General features: G+C 42.5%; 1 protein-coding gene across 13 annotated transcripts in view; it reads left to right on the forward strand.

The window, feature by feature from the left end:
• Positions 1-19,107, forward strand: part of PITPNM2 (phosphatidylinositol transfer protein membrane associated 2) — a 261,092-nt gene that overhangs the window by 19,116 nt on the left and 222,869 nt on the right. For 2 of the 13 annotated variants that reach the window (XM_074205464.1, XM_074205465.1), the window contains exon 1: positions 1-19,107. This exon is cut by the window's right edge. The exons of the other annotated variants lie outside the window; for them this stretch is intronic. The gene's annotated coding sequence lies outside the window, so the exon portion shown is untranslated. 13 annotated transcript variants of the gene reach the window in all.

Raw genomic sequence — 19,107 nt, forward strand, 5'->3', positions numbered from 1 at the left:
CCCCAGTCATCTTTTAGCATTGTTGATCACCCTCTTCTCCTTGATATCCCTTTCTAGATTTCCATGATAACTAGTCTATCTAGGTTCTTCCCAATTAGTTGATTCTCATTCTTAGCTCCTTTGCTGTATTTGTCTAGATCATGCCCATTAAAGACAGATTCCCCAAGGACTGTTCAAGGCCTTCTTTCCTTCTTCCTCTATACTATTTTACTTGGGTGATCTCATCAGTTCCAATAGTTTCAATTATTATATCTCTGCTGGTGATTCTCAAATCTACTTATAATCTCTTTCCTGACTTCCAGACTCTCATCTCCAAATGCTTATTAGACATAATAAGCCTGTAGGATGACCCATAGATATCTTATAAAATCAGCATGTCTGAAACTCATTATCATTTCTTCCACACCCTCCCTGGTTCCAAATTCCTGTTGCTGTTGAAAGACCATCCTCTTACTCACTTAAGCTCACAATCTAGGTGTTATCCTTAACTCCTCATTCTCTCTCATTCATTCCATGATTAATCTGTTCACAAGTCCTATAGATTCGACCATTATAACATTTCTGATATATATCCCTCTCTCTCCTCCTATGTTGCCACTGGCCTGGTAGAGGCCCTGACACCTCCTACTTGGCATATTGCGGTCATCTACTCATTGGTCTGTGCCTCAAATAGGTCTTCCCACTTGAGTACATCCTTGATTAATTTTCCAGAGCAGGTCTGGCTCTGTCAGATATTCCCTTATTACCTGTAGGATCAAATATAAAATCGTCTGGCATTCAAGGCTCAACTTGCCCCACTCTCCCAGAGTCTTCTTAGATGCCCCCCTCATGTGCTCCATGAATCAGTGACATTGGCTTCCTCTTCCATCCCCCAGTTCCTATCTCTGCTTGTCCCCCATAGCTGGAATGCTACCTTCAGGCATCTCTGACTTCCTTCAGGTCTACCTCAAATTTACCTTCTTCAGGAAGCCTTTACTGTTCATTATATCCACTGTGTCCTGTATTTATCTTGTTTGTACATACTTGTTAGCATGTTGTCTCCTTTCCCTGGGAGCATGGACTTGTATTGTATCCCCAATACTTAGCTCAAAGCCACCTGGAACATGGCAACTACTTATTGCCTGAACAACCCCCTTATTTTCCAGATGAGAAAACTAGGGTTAAGTGACTTGCCTGCAGTCACATAAGGAACGTCATAAGTGGTATTTAAACCTTTGTCCTCTTATTCTAGAACCTAGTTTTTTCCTCCCCAGAGCGGTGATTGAGATGGGGCCAAGGAGAGCTTAAGACACATTTGACTCGCCTCCGTCTTTCCCCCTTGAGCCAACTGTTGGAGGCTGGGTTTGTACATATATGTTTCAGCGGGGAGGGCTGTATGTGAGGAGGGTGTGTTAGCTTTCTATCTCACAGGAGACAGAATAGTTGGGAATGGCTATGGGCAGTGCCAATGAAAAACTCTAGAGCTTAACTCCAAGTTTCCAGAACCCCCAGCCCAGAGAACATATCTTTCCTGGTCCCTGAGTCATCAATAGCAGGTCTGTCTGGAATTCTGTAAGTCCCATTTACCTCCTTTAGTCTAATTAACCATAAATGTGAATTAGTTCCTGGGCTGACTCACAGAATCCATTATAGGCTTGTGGATGGGGGGTTCAGTGTGTTGCTATTGGAAGCTAGAGAGCCAGGCTGTAGATTTCCATATTTGCCAATTGAGCACTTTAAATTATTCATTTGGGCCTGGGTGACTAATGAGGAAGTACATGCCTCATGCTTCATTTGAGACTTTTAAGGGAAATTACTAAGTAAACATTAACCTGGATGATAAACTGGTACAGGGAGGGTTAAAGTGTAACCCATTTTACAGATTATAGTGGCTGTAGACTGAGAACACATGGCTTTATTTTTCTTTTGGCTCTAAAAGAAGGTTGGGTGTTGCTGGAGAAATCATCTGAGGAGGAGAGTAACTGATGTCTGACCACCAGGTCAGGTTTTTACTTTTGCTTCAGTGAGTTTTCTAATGATTAAGAATCCTTTGTTTATTTTTAGCTTGCCTGCTAAAAGTGGGGGTTGCACTTAAGCCTGAGGAGGATTGATTATGTGGGTTGGAAAGAGCTGCCCACATTAGTTGCTTTTATGTAATTGATTTTTATTCACTTCTAATACAATTTGTAAAAAAAAAAAAGATGGAGGAGGAAGGAAGGAATAGGGGAAAGAAAAGAAAAATAGGAAGAGGAGAAGGAAGAGGAAGATAGGAAGAAGAAGAATCCTTAGCATACAGAAGGGGTTTTTACTTGGGGTCCATGAAATTACCTTTTTATTCCTATGTATTTTAAGAACATTTTGCTTGTTAAAGAGTGCAGTATATAATTATTTTTACACACACACACACACACACACACACACACACACACACACACACGGCGTCTTCCAGAAAAGGAGATTCTCACCAACCTTCTTGGAGCTTCACTCCTACCTCTCAAGATTAGGAACTTACATGAATCTTCCAGTTGGAAGGGGCCCATTGAGTCCTACCTGTACCCTTAATGAGGATCGATTCTGTACTCTATTGGAAAAAAATCAGAAGCCAATCCCAGGGCTGAGACCTGACTGCCTCCCCAGGGAACCCCATCATTTTTAGGAAGTTTTTCCTTTTCTCAAGGCTTCAGTTGACTTCTTTTCAGGTTCTACACATTGCTGCTAGTTCCACCTTCATTGGTCAAGTGGAACAAAGCTAATCTCTCTTCCCCAGATGGTCTTGGGAGATCTGGCACAACCCCACTCCAGGCTTGTCCTTCCCATGTTCAGCCACTCTAACTCTGTGAACCAGAGCCTAGGGCCCTTCACTGCCTTTTACATACCCCTCATTACAGCCTTCTCCACTCAAGAACCCAGAGAAATAGTCTTCCTTTGTGTTGTTCAGTCATTTCAGTCCTGTCCTACTCTTTGTGATCTCATTGGGCTTTTTTTGAAAGAGCTACTGAAGGGATGGAAACTAAAGCAGACAGGGTGAAGTGACTTGCCCAGGGTCACACAATTCCTTCTGACAAAGTGTTTTTTTAAAAAAGGTGAGAGTAATGAAGTAGTTCATCCAAATTACTCAGTGCATCAGTGAGGCTGACAATACTGTGTATTAGAACATTCACTTAACAGTTTTCTATGGGAAAATGCTCTGGAAAGGGAACACCTCATATTCTCCTGGACTCTGATAGAGGAACCACAGCCTCAGTTGTCTTCCTGACAAACAGATATGGGCTAGCCTGGAAATCTATCTTCTATTTAGAACATTTCTATAGAAGGAAGTACTTCTTTAGGACTCTGAAGCTGTGATAGGATTGGGGAGGGATAATAATAATAATAATAATAATAATAATAATAATAAACAACTTCTGTTTATTCATAAATTAATCAACAAGCAATTATTAAACTCTTATGGGTTAGTCATTATGCTAACATCATTTGTGTGGGAAAATGCCTTATGAAGAGGAAACATTTCTCCTTCTTTTGGGTTCTAGGGTCAGACTGGGAGTGGAGAGGTGGTGGATCCACGGCTCAAGTGTGAGCTAGCTAGTAACTTGAGTGTGTGTTTCTTTCTCAAATTTTATCAAAATTAATCTTATTTGATTAATATGTTTTTGTGCATATATGTGTATAAAATCTTATTTATGAATATATCCCTTTCTTGTCCCCTACCCATTGAGCCATCCAAAGATTAAAAAGGAAAGAGGGAAAAAAAAATCAGTAAAACCAATCATCACCTCATCAGAGCCTTGAAGTATATGCACCTCTCCATACTCATACGTATTCACCTCTCCAAAGAGGGAGGTACAGCTCTTCTCCAGGGTCAAACTTATTCTTGATAAAGGTAGAGAGTTTGGCTTCATTTATCAGTGTTTGTATGGGGAAGTATGCTGCATAGAGAGAAGAAAACCCTTCTCTCCATCCTGGACTCTGTGAGGAAGGGAAATGAGTTCTGGAACAGCATAGGCCAGACATTGATGCTTTATAGGTGATTGCAGTTTGCAGCGCCCCTTGTTACTAACATTGTGCTGCCTGGTCAGAATTCAGCAGGTAGCATAGCTTGAAAAGTACAGTGGGTGTGTATGGTTGGTTGGTTTGGGATGGGTGGATTGGGCAAAGGAACTCTGGAAATGTAGCTTTCAGAAGGGAAGCCAGGGTTGGAGTGATTGGCGGTTCCGTGGGGGCGGACCCCAGAGATCAGAAGTAGGAACCATGGATGCAAGGTTGGGTATCAGGGGACCTTCCTTCCGTTCTAGAGGGAGCCTGGACCCCTTGGTGGGGATGACATCTTTGGTGTAGCAGACCCCAAATTAAGAAGACCTGAACTAGATGGTAACACTGTGTGTGTGTGTGTGTGTGTGTGTGTGTGTGTGTGTGTGATATTATTAACATTGCTTTCCTGGGCACCCACCTCGTTCTGACTCAGCTCCCCTACAGGTTCCCTCCTCATAGCCAGAATCCTGCAGGGGAACTGGGGAGTTTCAGAAGGCAGAGATTTTATTTTTAGGCCTTGTATCCTCTGTGATGCTATCGCTATGGAGATGCAGAGCCTGTGGCCCAGGGAGCTTCTGTGCTCTTCTCCATACGTAATAGGCAGGGGTCCTATTTCTCTCCTGAAATTGAAGTTCCCTAGAACACCCTGGTCCTACTGATTGGGTACCTCCTCCTCTTGCAGGTTGAGGAGATATGGGTTTTTTTTTTCCTCTTTAAGATAGACAAAGGGAAAGTTGAGCTACTAAGAGATGATGTGGGTTTTAGTTAAAAGGGCAAAAACTGTGTATCAGGTCATGCTATCCCAATCCCACTTTAAAATTTCAGCAAGCTCCTTGTGACCTTGTGGGTTAAATGATTGGGGTTGGTGTGAGAATTTTAGAGAGTAGAGATGTTCTTCATTCCTTCTTTGAGAGAGACACTCATTGGTCGCAGCTCTTTTTGGGACTGACTTCAGGAAGGGAGAAAAGAAAGATTCTCTTGTAGACACGGAGGAGAAGCCAGCTCCCCAACATGTCTCCGATTTCCAACTTCGCTTCTTGTGGATTTTAGGGAATTTCCCTTTGGGTGACTTTAGGGCCTAGCCTAGTTCAACCAAGATCTCATCTCACTCCTATCTAAAGCTCTCATACATTTTCTTTTTTTTTAAATTAAAAAATCATCATCATCATCATCATTATTATTATTATTATTATTTGGTTTTTGCAAGGCAGTGAAGTTAAGTAACTTGCCCAAGGTCACACAGCTAAGTAATTATTAAGTGTCTGAGGCCAGATTTGAACATAGGTTCTTCTGACTCCAAGGCCTGTGCTCTTTCCACTGTGCCACCTAGCTGCACCCCCCCCATATATTTTCTAATATCCATTGGTCAAATGAGTTAAATCACTAAACAAAATCACAAAAAAATCTTCAGCACTTCTGCCTCTTTGCTCTTGCCTATGGGGTCCCAGGCACATCAGGAGTCTACTCTGAACTTCAGTTTCTTCCTCTGCCAAATAGAGATGAAAATACCTTCCCTTACTCTACTATGTGAGTTTCAGAATACTAATGTTTGTCCTTCATTTTCAAAGAAGACCACAACATCAGGTAGGTGATGCTATGACCAGTATGTGAATTGGATTTGAGTGAGGAGGTCACACAATTCCTAAGTCACCAGTCTCACTTTCTTCTCCAGAGTCATCTGGGTCCAATGACCAGATATGAATCAGGAGGATTGGAGATGGCCCTGGATGCAGGGCAATCACGGTTAAGTAGCCTCAAGGTCTGAGGTTGGATTCAAACTCCTGTCTTCCTGAATCCAAGGCCTATGCTCTACCTACTGTGCCACCTAGCTGTGACTTTTAGGCCTTAAATGAAATGACAGGCACTTTGAGAGCTATGGTGATAAGGTGCTCAGTATGCAGTTTGTCAGACTAGGAGCCTTTGGGGTTGTTATTGCTTGCTTCTCTAAGGAGCTAAGGGCTAGAAAGGTAGTATCACCTGGTCCTTGGTGGAACTTGGTGACTTGGCCCTGGAGTTGGAACATGGGAATTTTAAGCTGGAGAGAAAACCCTGGTGCTGGTCATGGATGCAAATCTAGGCTGGGGGTGCGAAGGGGAGAAGTCATTCATAGGAAGGTGCAGAAACTAGCCTGGTTCAACCCCAATGAGGACTAAGTCATTTGAACCACAGAACCAGGAAATGGGGAGCTGGGCAAGAGGCAGCTCCCCATGAATCAGGAAGCCTGAGTTTGAATCCTGTCTCAGATACTTACTATTAATTGTGTGACCCTGGAAAAGTTACTTGATTGTCCTTATACTCTGTTTCATCATCTATAAAATGGGGATAATTTTAGCTTTTACCCCATAAGGTCATTGTAAGAATCAAATGAGATAACATAGATAAACCTCTTTAAAAACTTTAAAGTGTTCTAGAAATGCTAGCTGGGAGGAACAGTAGAACAAGTAATATTTGAGCTGGAACAGTAGAACATGAAATGTCAGGGCTGGGAAGGACCTTAGGACAGGGAATGTCAGAGCTGCTTAAAATTTTAGAACTAGAAGGCCAGTCTCCTCACTGTAGGGAAGAAGAATTTAACCCTCTGAGAAGAAATTTTATTCAGGTTTTCCTAAATCTCTCGCCAGTTTGAATCAGTCACCAGTTATTAAGTACCTACTATGTATTAAGCACTTTGATTGAAGCACATTGATGGAAGGATCAAATGCAGGTTTTTTTCAAGCTCAGGGAGAGCCATGGACATTTTGTTGGCAGTAGAAAATGATTCCAGTAGACTAAAAGATACTGAAATTGAGTGGCAGATCAGAGATAATAGAGGGAGTAGTCTGTTTGAAGATATGACATGGGACAGATAAAGGGGTTTGCCTTGATAGAGGCTACTTTATATGAGACTGGGGTGAAGGAGGAAAAAGAAACAGAAGTCATAGTGATAGGAGTGATAGGAGATGGAGAAGAGCAGAGAAGAGTGAATTCATGGCAAATCTTAATTTTTTTCAGTAAAATATGAGGCAAGGTTCTCAGCTGAAAGAGTAGGGGCAGATGGGGCCATGGAAGGAGGGAACATCTCTGGTGAGCTGATAAGGGAGGCAGAGTAGGAATGCTGAACAGCAGTGAGAGCCCAGTTAAACTTATGTGACCCAAATTATCATGGATCCAGTGTGATGTTCTCCATTGCTATTCAGCAGCCCATGTTTAGGAGCAAGGGCAATGAATGGTGAAAATTGTTTATTCTTCTTTCCAATGACATCACAAGGGAATCAAAGTGTAAGGCTTTGTGATCAGTGATCAGTGATATGAGTGATACAAGAAGAGTGATCAGTGTTATAAACCGAGGACAAGAGGGGAGGACAGTGTAGAGCTGAATTGGTTCACCCAAGAGTCAAGTTAGAAGGAAGAGGAGAGAAGAGCTAGTTCAGGGGAGGTGACCTGGGAGAGAATTTTTTTTTTCCTGGGAGAGAATTTGAAGGGCATTCTTTGCCAGGGATATCACTGGTCCACTCCCTAATAACCAGCACTTATATAGCATTTCAAATTTGCTAACTGCTTTCCATATGTTACATTGTGGAGGCCACAATGTAAAGAGTGGGGTTTATCTTAAAAAAAGTTTCTTGGAGCTGGTTCAGGGGAGTTGAACTCAAGGACAGATAAACTCACCATTTCCCTTCTAATTTTAGTTCATAGAGACTAGGGAATCAGAGCCGGGAGGTTCACTGAGGTTATTACCAACCCTTCATATTTATATATTGAGCCACTGGTGGCTGAGAAATGTTAAGTAGCTTGCCTAGGATCCCACAGCCCTTGAACATCTGAGGCAGGACTGGGACCAAGGTGTCTCTAACTCCAGGTCCAGGCCTTTTACATACCACACTAGGTTTTAGGTGTACTTTAGAAACAGGAAATAAAATTAAGCCTTCCCTTCCCCTCCCCCTTTTTACCACTGCCGGCTTAAGAAAGACCCAGCATCAACCTGGGCAGATGAGTGATCTGGATCTCTGGCCAACATCCTCTACAGTGGCCATGTCAAACATGGGCCCCAACCAGATTCAAATGTAACTGGGAAATATTTAACTAAAGCAATACAAATACAGTAGAACATAGATAATGTTAATATGTGGTTTTTTTGGTCCATATGTGCTTACCATGTTATATCTGTACCATTTTGTGGTCCCTGTTTTTGTTTACTGTTTATTTGGCAGGACTGATCTGGCAGAACTTTCCTTCCCTCAGGGTTACATAAGTTAAGGAGCATCATTGGGAAGAGGAGAAGACAGCTTATGCACCAATGTAGACTTTTGTTCCTGCTAGTTCAGGAGCCAGGTGCTAGCCCCTTGAGGCAGAATCAAGAGTCCTTTGTGGAATTTTTCCTCATTTTCTTCCCTTGATCTGTACCCTTCATCATCTTCCTCAGGGTAAAATAGCCTTTTTAATATTAATAATAACAACAACAACAATAATAATGATTGGGGAGGCACCTGTGGTCTCGTAGAAAGATAGAAAACTGGCCTCAGAGCCAGAGTGCTGGGTTCAAGTCTCACTTCTAACACTTCTTGGCTCTGTGGTTTTGGGCAGCTGCTTAGACTCTGAATGCCTAATCATCTCTCCTAAGACTATAAGTTGCAGAGAAGATGCTGACATGCATGGGTGGAGGGAGTTTCTTCACCTAGGATTTCTCTTTGCCAGGGATATCACTGGTTCACTACCTAATAACCAGCACTTATATAGCATTTCAAATTTGCAAACTGCTTTCCATATGTTATCTCTTTCCTTATGTGATTTTTGAACATCATTTGCTTCTCAGAAGAACCCTGTGAGATAAGGACTATTTTTATCCCATTATGGGCCCAGGTATTGAGGGAACTGGGAGGGCAAGAATGAATCTTCCCAGAACACGGACTACCGTGAGTGAGGAAGTGGTGCAGAGACCTGGAGCAGTGACTATTGCCCCCAGGTCCTTGTTCTGGGTCCTAGCTGGGGCCGGGGGCTCCAGACTAGGAGAGTCTGAAAGTGGCTCTTAGGAGCTTGGCAAAGAGTTCCTGAGACTTCCTTGCTTTTTACAAAATCTTCTTTTGAAGGCTTTTATCTGATTTTAGTTTTCTGATCTACTTTTAGTTAAGATATTGGGATAAGATTTTAGTAAAAAGACTTTTCAAATCTGCGGGCTCTCTGTGATCCATTGTATCAGTTGTAGAACAGCAACTTGGACAGTCTGATAGAGATTGCTTTGACAAGCATCAAACAAACTAGGCAGGAGTCTGAGGCAAGATTTGAATCCAGATCTTCCTGATTCCAAGCCTAGCAATCTCTTGACTGTGTTAGTCCTCCTTTTTTGTTTTTTATAGATTCTTGCAGAAGATTTGAAAAAGAAAATTGAAGCTATCCTTTCCTCTGTTTCCAGCTATATTTAAATCACTTGGATGTCTCATGTCAAATAGGGAAAATTGTAGAGAGGTTGGGAGCCCTTAGGAATCAGAACCCTTGACTCTTCTTCCTGTCATATGCTGTGTCTGTTTCTTGTCATAAAATAGGTCATTGAGTCAACCCCTTCACTTGCTCACTTTATAGATAGGGCAGTTCTGGATCCTGGGAGAGGAAGGGATTTGCCTAAGGATGCATGGTTATTAGCTGTTCAGTTTTATCTAGTAGTTAAGATTCTTGAACTCAAGTCCAATACTATTACTACTACCACCACTACCACTAACACCACTACTACCACCACCACCACCACTACTACTACTACCATCACCACCACTACTACTACTACCACTACCACCACTGCTACTACTACTACCACCACCACTGCTACTACTACTACTACCACTACTACTACTACTACTACTACTACTACTACTACTATTACTACTACTACTACTGTTATGGAAAAGGAACTTGAAGGTCAGAGGGGAATAGTCACCTTTCTGGGGCCACATCACTTGGTTAATGGTGGAGCTCAGATAAATGAGACCAGTCCCTCTTCTGTACCCCTGCTGGGTCTACTCCTTTGCCAGCTGATGCTGGTGCAATCTCTTAAGCACGTGGGCCTCGAAGAATCTGATGGTTCATTTTGCCCTTTTAAAGCTGTCATTTTATCCCAAGTTGATGGAAATATAAATAATACCTTCCAAAAGAGCAGATGCCAGTTACCAGCTTTGTCTGTGGAGCAGCTGGGAAAGCAGCCATGTGCTGGCACAGGTGCCTACGCCTTCTTTGGAGGGAAATCAGGTGTGTGGGGAAAGGGGGTACATTAAAATCAGGTGGGGGAGACTAATGACATCAGTTGGGCATTGAAATCAGGTGGGGTGTCACAAAACAATATTAGGTGGTAGGGAAAAAAGTCCTTCTTTGGTGTAAAATGTTTCTTGACTAGCCAGGTTTGGGAAACATCGTAGGTACTTTGGGAGGTAGGCTTGACTTTTTGAGGATCAGGCCAAAATATCTTCTTGGGTCCTGGAGTCTTCCTCATATTGTCTTATAAAGAATTCTAAAACTGAGCCTTCCTTAGAGACATGGGGAGGCATGGTAAAATTGGAGGGCAAAATGACTTTTCTTATGATATCCTAAATCACAGAAGGCAAAGGCATCTTGGCCAATCCTCTCATTCTACAGAAGAGGAAAGTGAGGTTCCTAGGTTGGGTGACTTACTTAGGGTTACAGTGATAGAGCTGGCATTTGGGAAGAGCTGGAAGAGAGGCTGATTGGGTTCCTGGGTGACCAGGACCAAGTCCCTGCTTCTCTCAAGGCTTCAGTTTCTGAGAGAGTTAGTCTTGATGTCCCTAGGGTTTCTTCCACTTCTAGGTCTGGGGTCCTGTGATGCTAAGTCATCCATCTTTTCACTCCACCATTTTTCCTCTTTAATAAATAAGAGACTATGAGCAACCTTTACTACTGAACTTGGGATGGTGGGGGGGGGCTGTGGACCAAAGAAACAACTCCATGCTTTCTTTTATTGGGCTCTCTGTTGAGGCTTAGACAAGTTGTGACTTCCCAGTGGCCAAGTAAGTGAAAGAGACAGGTGTGGGACCCAGGTGTCTTACTTCCCAGACTGGAGTTCTTAATCTTCCAGAGACTCCTGGATGTTGAGTTTTTTGCAAGGCAGAATATCTTCTGGGGATGACTGGGTAGTTCAGTGGCTAGAATACTGGATTTAGAATAAGAAAAACTTGGGTTCATATTCTGGTCCTGCAACTCACTACCTGTGAGACCTTGGACAAGTCACTTAAGAAGTCTTGTTATTTTTTTTAAATTAGAGAATTGGGCAGTTTACTCCTCTGAGGTCACTTCCAGATTAAACTCTGATCCCATGACATCCTCAGCTTCCCACAGGGAACCCTCTTGAGAGGTCAGCTGGCTTTGTGGTTAGGATGACTTTTAGACTGATGACTTTCTTTTGGACTTAGCATCATAGACTCAGACCTTCATCATCTCCTGCCTGAACTATTCCAGTAGTGATCTCCCTATCTGAAGTCTTTCCCCACACCTTTGCCATCCTCCACTCATTTGCCAAAGTCATTTTCTCAAGGAGTGTATCTGATCATGCCATCTCTCCAACCCTCACTCTATCATCTCTAGTGCCTACTTCTTACCTCCAGGATATATTCTAACATCCTCTATCAAATTTTTCAAGCCCTTTCCAATCTGACCCCTTCCTAACCTTGAGTCCTAACATGCACAGTCTAGTAGCTCTGGACTTCTTGTCATCTCTGATTCCTGTGTATTTTCCCTGGCTGACTCCATATCCCTCCTTAGCTTTCCTCAGAGCTTCTCTCTGATCCCACCTTCTGCAGGAAGGCTTTCTGCTGTTTTCCTTCCACTCTGATCTTCCATCGAGGGCAGGGGCCATGTTTTTGCTTCTTCAGCTGGGCTCATCTCCTGAATTAGAAGAAAGCTTCAGGATTAGCTAGTCTAACCCCCTCACTTTACAGGTGAGAAAACAGAGGTGCCCAAGGCCTTCCTGGCCCCTTGTAACAGGCATTTCAGGCATCCAAGGTGGGGTGTGAATTCTATTCCTTTGCCACCAATGCTCTTTGCACTAACTACTACATGATATCTTTATTGAAGTGGGTTCTATTTTATGTTTGTATGTGTATGTGTTTTAAGGTTTTTTTCTCTCCTGTGAAAAGAAAACTAACCATTAACATGGGTCCTTCTCCTCCTCTGTTCCCCATCCTCCCTTCAAGATGCCCTCCCCCCATGCACCTGAGCTCTGTAATTAGAAACAGGCCAGTTGGGGGCCACAAGGGAGCCTTTATTTTTGGAATCTCCTGTCCCAGGTCCAACAGAGCTTTGCTGGGAGTAGTCAAACTATTCCACAGCTCATTGGAGAAAGGATTATTAAAAACCAGTCTTTTAGCCCCTTTTCCCTATTGGCCTTGGTAGCCACAATAGACATATTGACCTAAGAGGGAACGACCTCCCTGGTGGACTGCATTGGGAAGACCCCCTTCCTCTCTCCTACCCAGGGTGTCCAGGGATCCTGGAGACCCTGCTTGACTTTGATGTTTTGCTGGCTGGTGGTTGATTGGACCTGGGGAAGAGGGAAAATGAAGAGAAAATACAGCCCATTCCCTTTCAAGAGCTTGGAGGCAGGGAGAGTGGTTCATTGTTTGAAAGAAAACAGCAGGTGCTTAATAAATGGTTTTGTGTCTTTGTTCATAGTTCCTAACTCAGTGCTTGGCTCCTAGAAAGTCTATCATTAACACTTTTGATCCTGAGGTAGGCACTTTTTATTTCTTCACATTTGAGGCCACTAAGGCTTGGGAAGAATACATGCTGATACACAACTAGTCTGTGAGACAGGCTTTGAACTCTGGTCTTTCCAACTTTGAAATCTGGTGCTCCCCCTCTTTGTCCTAGGGACCATCTGGTCTAATCCCTCCATTTTACTTGGGACAGAGGCCAGGTTAGGTGACTGCTCCAAAAATAGACCAGTGAATCCAAAATTAGACAAGTGATAGTCCTCTGAGGTGAGAGTTTGGCTCAGATCGTCTGATATAGGGCTCTAAATGAATGCTTATTGATTGAGATATTGATTGCAGACTTATCTTTCAGATTAATGATGAGGCTCCCAGGTGTTCAGTGGTTATTTAAACAGAATAGCTAAACAAAGGATATCATGTGCAAGATAGCTCTTAGTCAGCAAAAAGAAACAAGACAGTCCCTGCCCTCAAGGAACTTACAATCTAATGAGAAAAATAATATGTGAACAATTCTATACAGAACATAACTGATATATAGGGAGTAATTAGCAGAGGGATTGGAGGAGACTTCCTGTAGAGGGTGGGGTTATAGTTGGGACTTGAAGGAAGGCAAGGGGGTCAGTAGACAGAGGGAGAGCGTTTCATACATGGGGAACAGCCAAAGAGAATGCCTGGAGCTGAGAGATGGAAAGTTTTATTCTTGGAACAGCCAGGAGGCAGTGTCACTGGATCCAAGAGTCTGTGTTGGAGAAAAAGGAGTAAAAAGACTGGAAAGTTGGGAGGGAAGAAGGGTAGGTTAGGAAAGGTTTTTGAATACCAGACTGTTTTGTATTCGATCCAGGAGACCATAGGGGGTGTGACCCTTTGCAGTTTATTGAGTGGATGGGTGGCCTGTACTTTAGTGGTGAAATGGAGACTGGACTGGGGAGAGCCCTAGACAGGCAGATCCCTGCCCTTCCCCCCCCCCCCAGTAGTTATTGGCATATTCTTGGAGTGAGATGTTTAGGTCTGATCAAGAGTGATGGAGATGTCAGAGACAAAGGGGAGAAGTATTTGGGAAATGTTGCAGAGGTGAAATCAGTAGGCCTTGGAAATGGAAGTGAGAGTAGGTTGGAGTAAGAGATAGTGAGGAGTCCAGGATGATTCTTAGGTTGAGAGTCTGAGGGGAAGGGGAAGATGAGTTCTGTTTTGGAAATAGTTAAGTATGTCTCTACTAACCATCCACTTCAAGATGTGTGAGAGGCCAGTAGACACTTGAGTCAGGAAAAGTCCATTTGAAAATAATCAGCATAAAGATGATAATTAAATCCATGGGAGCTGATAACATCACCAAATGAAGCTATATAGAGGGAAAAGGGAAAAGGATCCAGGACAGACAGCCCTGTGAAACACCTATGCTTAGAGGGTATGATCTGCAGGAAGATCCAACAAAGAAGAAAGAAGGAGAAGTCAGTCAAAACCTAGTGAGAAGAGAGTATGCAGGAGAGTGATCATCAGTGTCCAAAGCTGCAGAGAAATCAAGGAGCATGAAGACTGAGAAAAGGTCATTGGATTTGGTAACTAAGAGATCTTTAGTCATTTTGGAGGAATGATAAAACCAGCTAATAAGGGGTTGAGATAAGTGAGAGTAGGGTCAGTGAATAGAGCACTGGCCCTGGAGTCAGGAGAATCTGAGTTCAAATCCAGCCTCAGACTTTTTTTAAAGAAAGATGATTTTATTTATTTTGAGTTTTACAATTTTTTTCCCCCTATTCTTACTTCCCACCCTCCACAGAAGGCAGTCTGTTAGTCTTTAAATTGTTTCCATGGTATACATTGATCTAAGTTGAATGTGATGAGAGAGGAATCATATCTTTAAGGAAGAAAGATAAAGTATAAGAGATAGCAAAATTACATAATAAGATAATGGGGGTTTTATTGTTTTTTTTTAAACAGGAACAATTTCATTATTTGACTTAGACATCAAGAATCTCTAAATACCTTGTAAGAGCAACCAATAACCTAGAATTGTAAGAGTAAAGAACATTTTACCAAGAAAAAAACAAAATTTGAACTGTGAACTATTCAATGTCATTATTGATAAGAATATCAAACAAACACTCACATGTACCCCAGAGAGGCAGATTGAATGGTCCAAGCAAGCATCTTTAGATTGCCAGAAAAATCAGAAGACAGTGGGAAACTTTAGAGCATACAAAACAAGGTAACTGCAAAAGGTAGAAGTCCTTAGAAAGCACTGTTGGGGTGATGGGAAGTCTTGTTTCATGTACGTACTATCTGAAAAAGTTGGTGATTCCCTTATACCTATATTGTGGGAGCCATCAAGCAGTCTAGATTGGTTTCTAGGGTCTGGAGCAAGAGTTGAGCCAAGTCAAGAGTTCTTCTGGATCTGACAGAGATGTAATTATCTGCCTTCTTATTTATTATTTTAACAATTTCTACAGTTGTTTTTTTAATATATGTTTCTTTTTGGTTTGTATTAAACAAAAAATTAAAATAGCACATAGAAAAACCAAGAAAACATTAAAAAGTGGCCAAAGATAGCCTTGGAATATAGAACTCCAATGGGGGAGGGGGGAAGAGAAAGGTAAAGAGAAAATGATTTGGAGATAATTATATTGCAAGATTAAACAGTGACGTTAAAAAAAAGAAGAAACAGTGACACTATAACCTAAATTTCAATATCTGCAAGTATTAAGTATTTTCACTTCTTCCCAGTTGCTTTTCTTGCTAATTTCTGAGCTGCAACATTACCTCCATCTTTTGAATAAGCAGGTACATAATTCCACTCAACATTCATGCCCTGAGTCAGATTATCCAGTTTAATGAATTGTTCTCTGTGGACAACATCTTTATTTTTACTTGTTTTCCAGTCATTTCCTTTCCAGTTGTCAATCCACTCATTCATACCCTTGGTGACAAGTTGGCTGTCTGTGTACACTACGATGTTGTCCTTATTTTGGACCTTTGCTTGCTCAACCGCTTTGATTGATGCTTCTAATGATGCACTTTGGTTTGTCTGACGTCCAGAATACCTATCACTTATGTTCAGACCATGCTCTGATCTCCAGTGGACACCAATACCTCCTTGTGCCCCTTCTCTTCCATTATTTTTGCAGGTACCCTTGACATAGACAATATTAGAGTCTGACCCTGGATGTGATTGCCCACAATAGCTTCCATGGACGCTAGTTTGCCAATCATAGTCACAGCTCCAGGGATTGGGTTTCCGACTCATGTCTAATCTCAAGTGATCCTGACCTTCAGAAAAAGTAGATAATGGGTTTTTTCCTAAATTGAAGTCCTTGGTCTTTGTTTAAACTCCACAATTCTTTCTCTGGATACAGATGGTATTCTCCATTTCAGACAGCCCCAAATTGTCCCTTATTGTTGCACTGATGGAATGAGCGAGTCCATCAAGGTTGATCATCACCCCCAAGGTTTTGCTCATCTTGCTCAGCATCAGTTCATGGAAATCCTTCAATGCTTCCCTGAATTCCTGTCCTTGTTGGTTTCTAATAGAATAGTGTTCCATGACATACATATACCACAGTTTGTTAAGCCATTCCCCAATTGAAGGACATTTACTTGATTTCCAATTCTTTGCCACCACAAACAGGGCTGCTATGAATATTTTTGTACAAGTGATGTTTTTACCCTTTTTCATCATCTCTTCAGGGTATAGACCCAGTAGTGGTATTGCTGGATCAAAGGTATGCACATTTTTTGTTGCCCTTTGGGCAGAATTCCAAACTGCTCTCCAGAAAGGTTGGATGAGTTCACAGCTCCACCAATGATGTATTAGTGTCCTAGATTTCCCACATCCCATCCAACATTGATCATTGTCCTTTCTGGTCATATCGGCCAGTCAGAGACAGCCTCACACTCTTAATACTTAGTTGTGTGACCTTGGGTAAATTATTTTATCCTATTGCCTTGCAAAAAAGAAAAAAGAAGAAAGTGAAAGAAGAAAACAGAGGTATCTATTGTAGAGGCCTATTTGAGAACTTGAGCTACAAAGGGCAAAAGAGATCTAGGTTGGTCCCTCTCTGTCTCCTACCTATACCTCAGACATCTTTGTTCAAATAATAAATAATTTGGGGCGGCTAGGTGGTACAGTGGATAAAGCACCAGCCCTGGAGCCAGGAGTACCTGGGTTCAAATACTGTCTCAGACACTTAATAATTACCTAGCTGTGTGGTCTTGGGCAAGCCACTTAACCCCATTTGCCTTGCAAAAACCTAAAAAACAAAACAAAAAATAAATAATTCTACACTTTTGGCTCAGGCCCGCCTTCCATATCACTCAGACAACCTAGCCCATCCCTCAGAGATTTTGCAAACTTTAAAGCAAGGATGGGAAGGATCAAGTGAGGGTTTTTTCAGGCTAGAGGAGACATGGGTGTGTTCAAGGGCAGTGGGGTGACCTGAACTGTGAAGGGGTTAATCCTGGGGAGAAGTAAGGTCAGTTAATCATGGGGAAAAAAAGGGTTATGGTATGAGGAAATGGAACTTGTTCCTGAAAAAAAAAATCTTCCCACTTCAGCGGTGGTGGAAGACCACCAGGGAGGATTCCTTCCCTCCTAAGGCAGTCCAATCTGCTTTTGGGCAGCTTAATTGTGGTCTTTTTCTTTTATCATGAACCTCCAATACTCTTCCTTCTTCTGAAACCAACTCCATATGTCATTCTCTGATCCTCAGTTTCTCCATCCACAAAATGGGCAAAATCAAAATAAATGATCTCTAAGATGTCATCCTACCTTAGATTTCTATGAACAATGAAGGGGCTTTAGAGGAGGTGAACTTGGTCTTGGGTGTGAGTGATCTTGCTGTATTCCTAGACCTTTGGGGGTTTATGCCCTTACCCTCTGGAAGGTGGAATCTCATACTGGTCTTCCCTCCAGGAGTCACCGACTGGAAAGCTAGGCAGTGGTTTTTTAACCTACCAACATCAGGGCCAGGGAAATGCTTTTCAGTGAAATCATCATAAAAATAAAACAAACACACCATACCCACACACCACACTGGGTGAGAGCTTTTTCCACAATAAAAACTGAGCAGTAACTGAATGTTCTCAACACCCAAGACTTGACTGAGAAGCTGGGGCCCAGGGGAAGCTGCAGAAGCCTCCGGTGCCTGGTCTATAGTCACTAGGGCTACTTAGGCAGGAGGTATGTGTGTGTGGAAGAAGGAACACACAACACAATCTCCAGCAACTTGGGGCAACCTTCCACTTGGCCAATGGCCCCCAGTGGAACCAAATGCCTTTTCTTTCATTCTTTCCTTTTCCTTCCCTTCCCCTCCTCTCCCCTTCCCTTCCTTCTCTTCCTTTTCTTTCCTTCCCTCTCCTTTCCCTCCTTCCTTCCTTCCTTCCTTCCTTCCTTCCTTCCTTCCTTCCTTCCTTCCTTCCTCTCTCTGTCTCTCTATTTCTCTCTCTGTGTCTGTCTGTCTGTCTCTGTCTCTCTCCCTCTCTTGAGAAAGCTCACAGGGAGATAGATACCTCCTCACTTTCAAGGAGGAACAGACATTTGGGAAGATGTCTGAAGTTCTTTGTTCTCCTCAGAGAGGTGGCACAAGAGTCTTTGGGGATGTTTAGGCCAAAGAACCAGAAGGAAGCTCCTGATATCAAGGCAGTGTGGTCCAGTGGAAAGAATTCTGTAACAGCTGTCAGAAGATAGGGGTTCAAAACTTGAACCTGCTACTTCCTCCCTCGGTGGCCTTGGACAAGTTACATGCCCTCCCTCAATTTCCTCCTTTGTTGGATTGTGGAGAGAGCTGCCCTGAAAAACTCTCTAAGCGCCTTTGTAGTCTAGAACTTTCCAGTCTCCTTACACAACTGAATTCTCAGAATACAACTTACTATTTGCTCATATCTCTTCATGTCTCTTCAACCTCATATCTCTTTAGATTTAACTATTCCAACTTCACTTTAGAGGACCTAAATGGAGAGAGAGAATGCCAGACTTGGAATCAGGAAGACCTGAGTCCAAATCTAACTTTAGGTATTTACTTGGTATATTAGACCCTAGATAAGTCATTTCACCTTCATCTGCATGTTTTTCTAAGACCTTAAAATGGGAATGATAATAGTACCTACCTCCCAGGACTGTTGGGAGGTTCAAATGAAATCCTAGTTGGTGCTATGTAAATGGTGACTGTTATTATTAGTTATTTCCTATTTCTTTTGTGAGTCCCCCTTCCTGTGCCTTTATGCTGGTTGTCCTCCATACCTAGGTCCTGGAGTCAAGACTACCTTAAGGAAACCTATAAATGGAGTGTTAAATGACCCTGACTCATTTCATGACTCACTCTAAGTTACCCTCTGGCTGCCCCAGTTTTACCCTTCTATAAAATGGGACTTGTGAGCCCTGCCCTGTCCCTGTTGGATTCTGTAGGAGCCCTGCTGAATGTTT

Source organism: Macrotis lagotis, chromosome X, assembly GCF_037893015.1.
Source record: "Macrotis lagotis isolate mMagLag1 chromosome X, bilby.v1.9.chrom.fasta, whole genome shotgun sequence".
Classification (NCBI taxonomy): domain Eukaryota; kingdom Metazoa; phylum Chordata; class Mammalia; order Peramelemorphia; family Peramelidae; genus Macrotis; species Macrotis lagotis.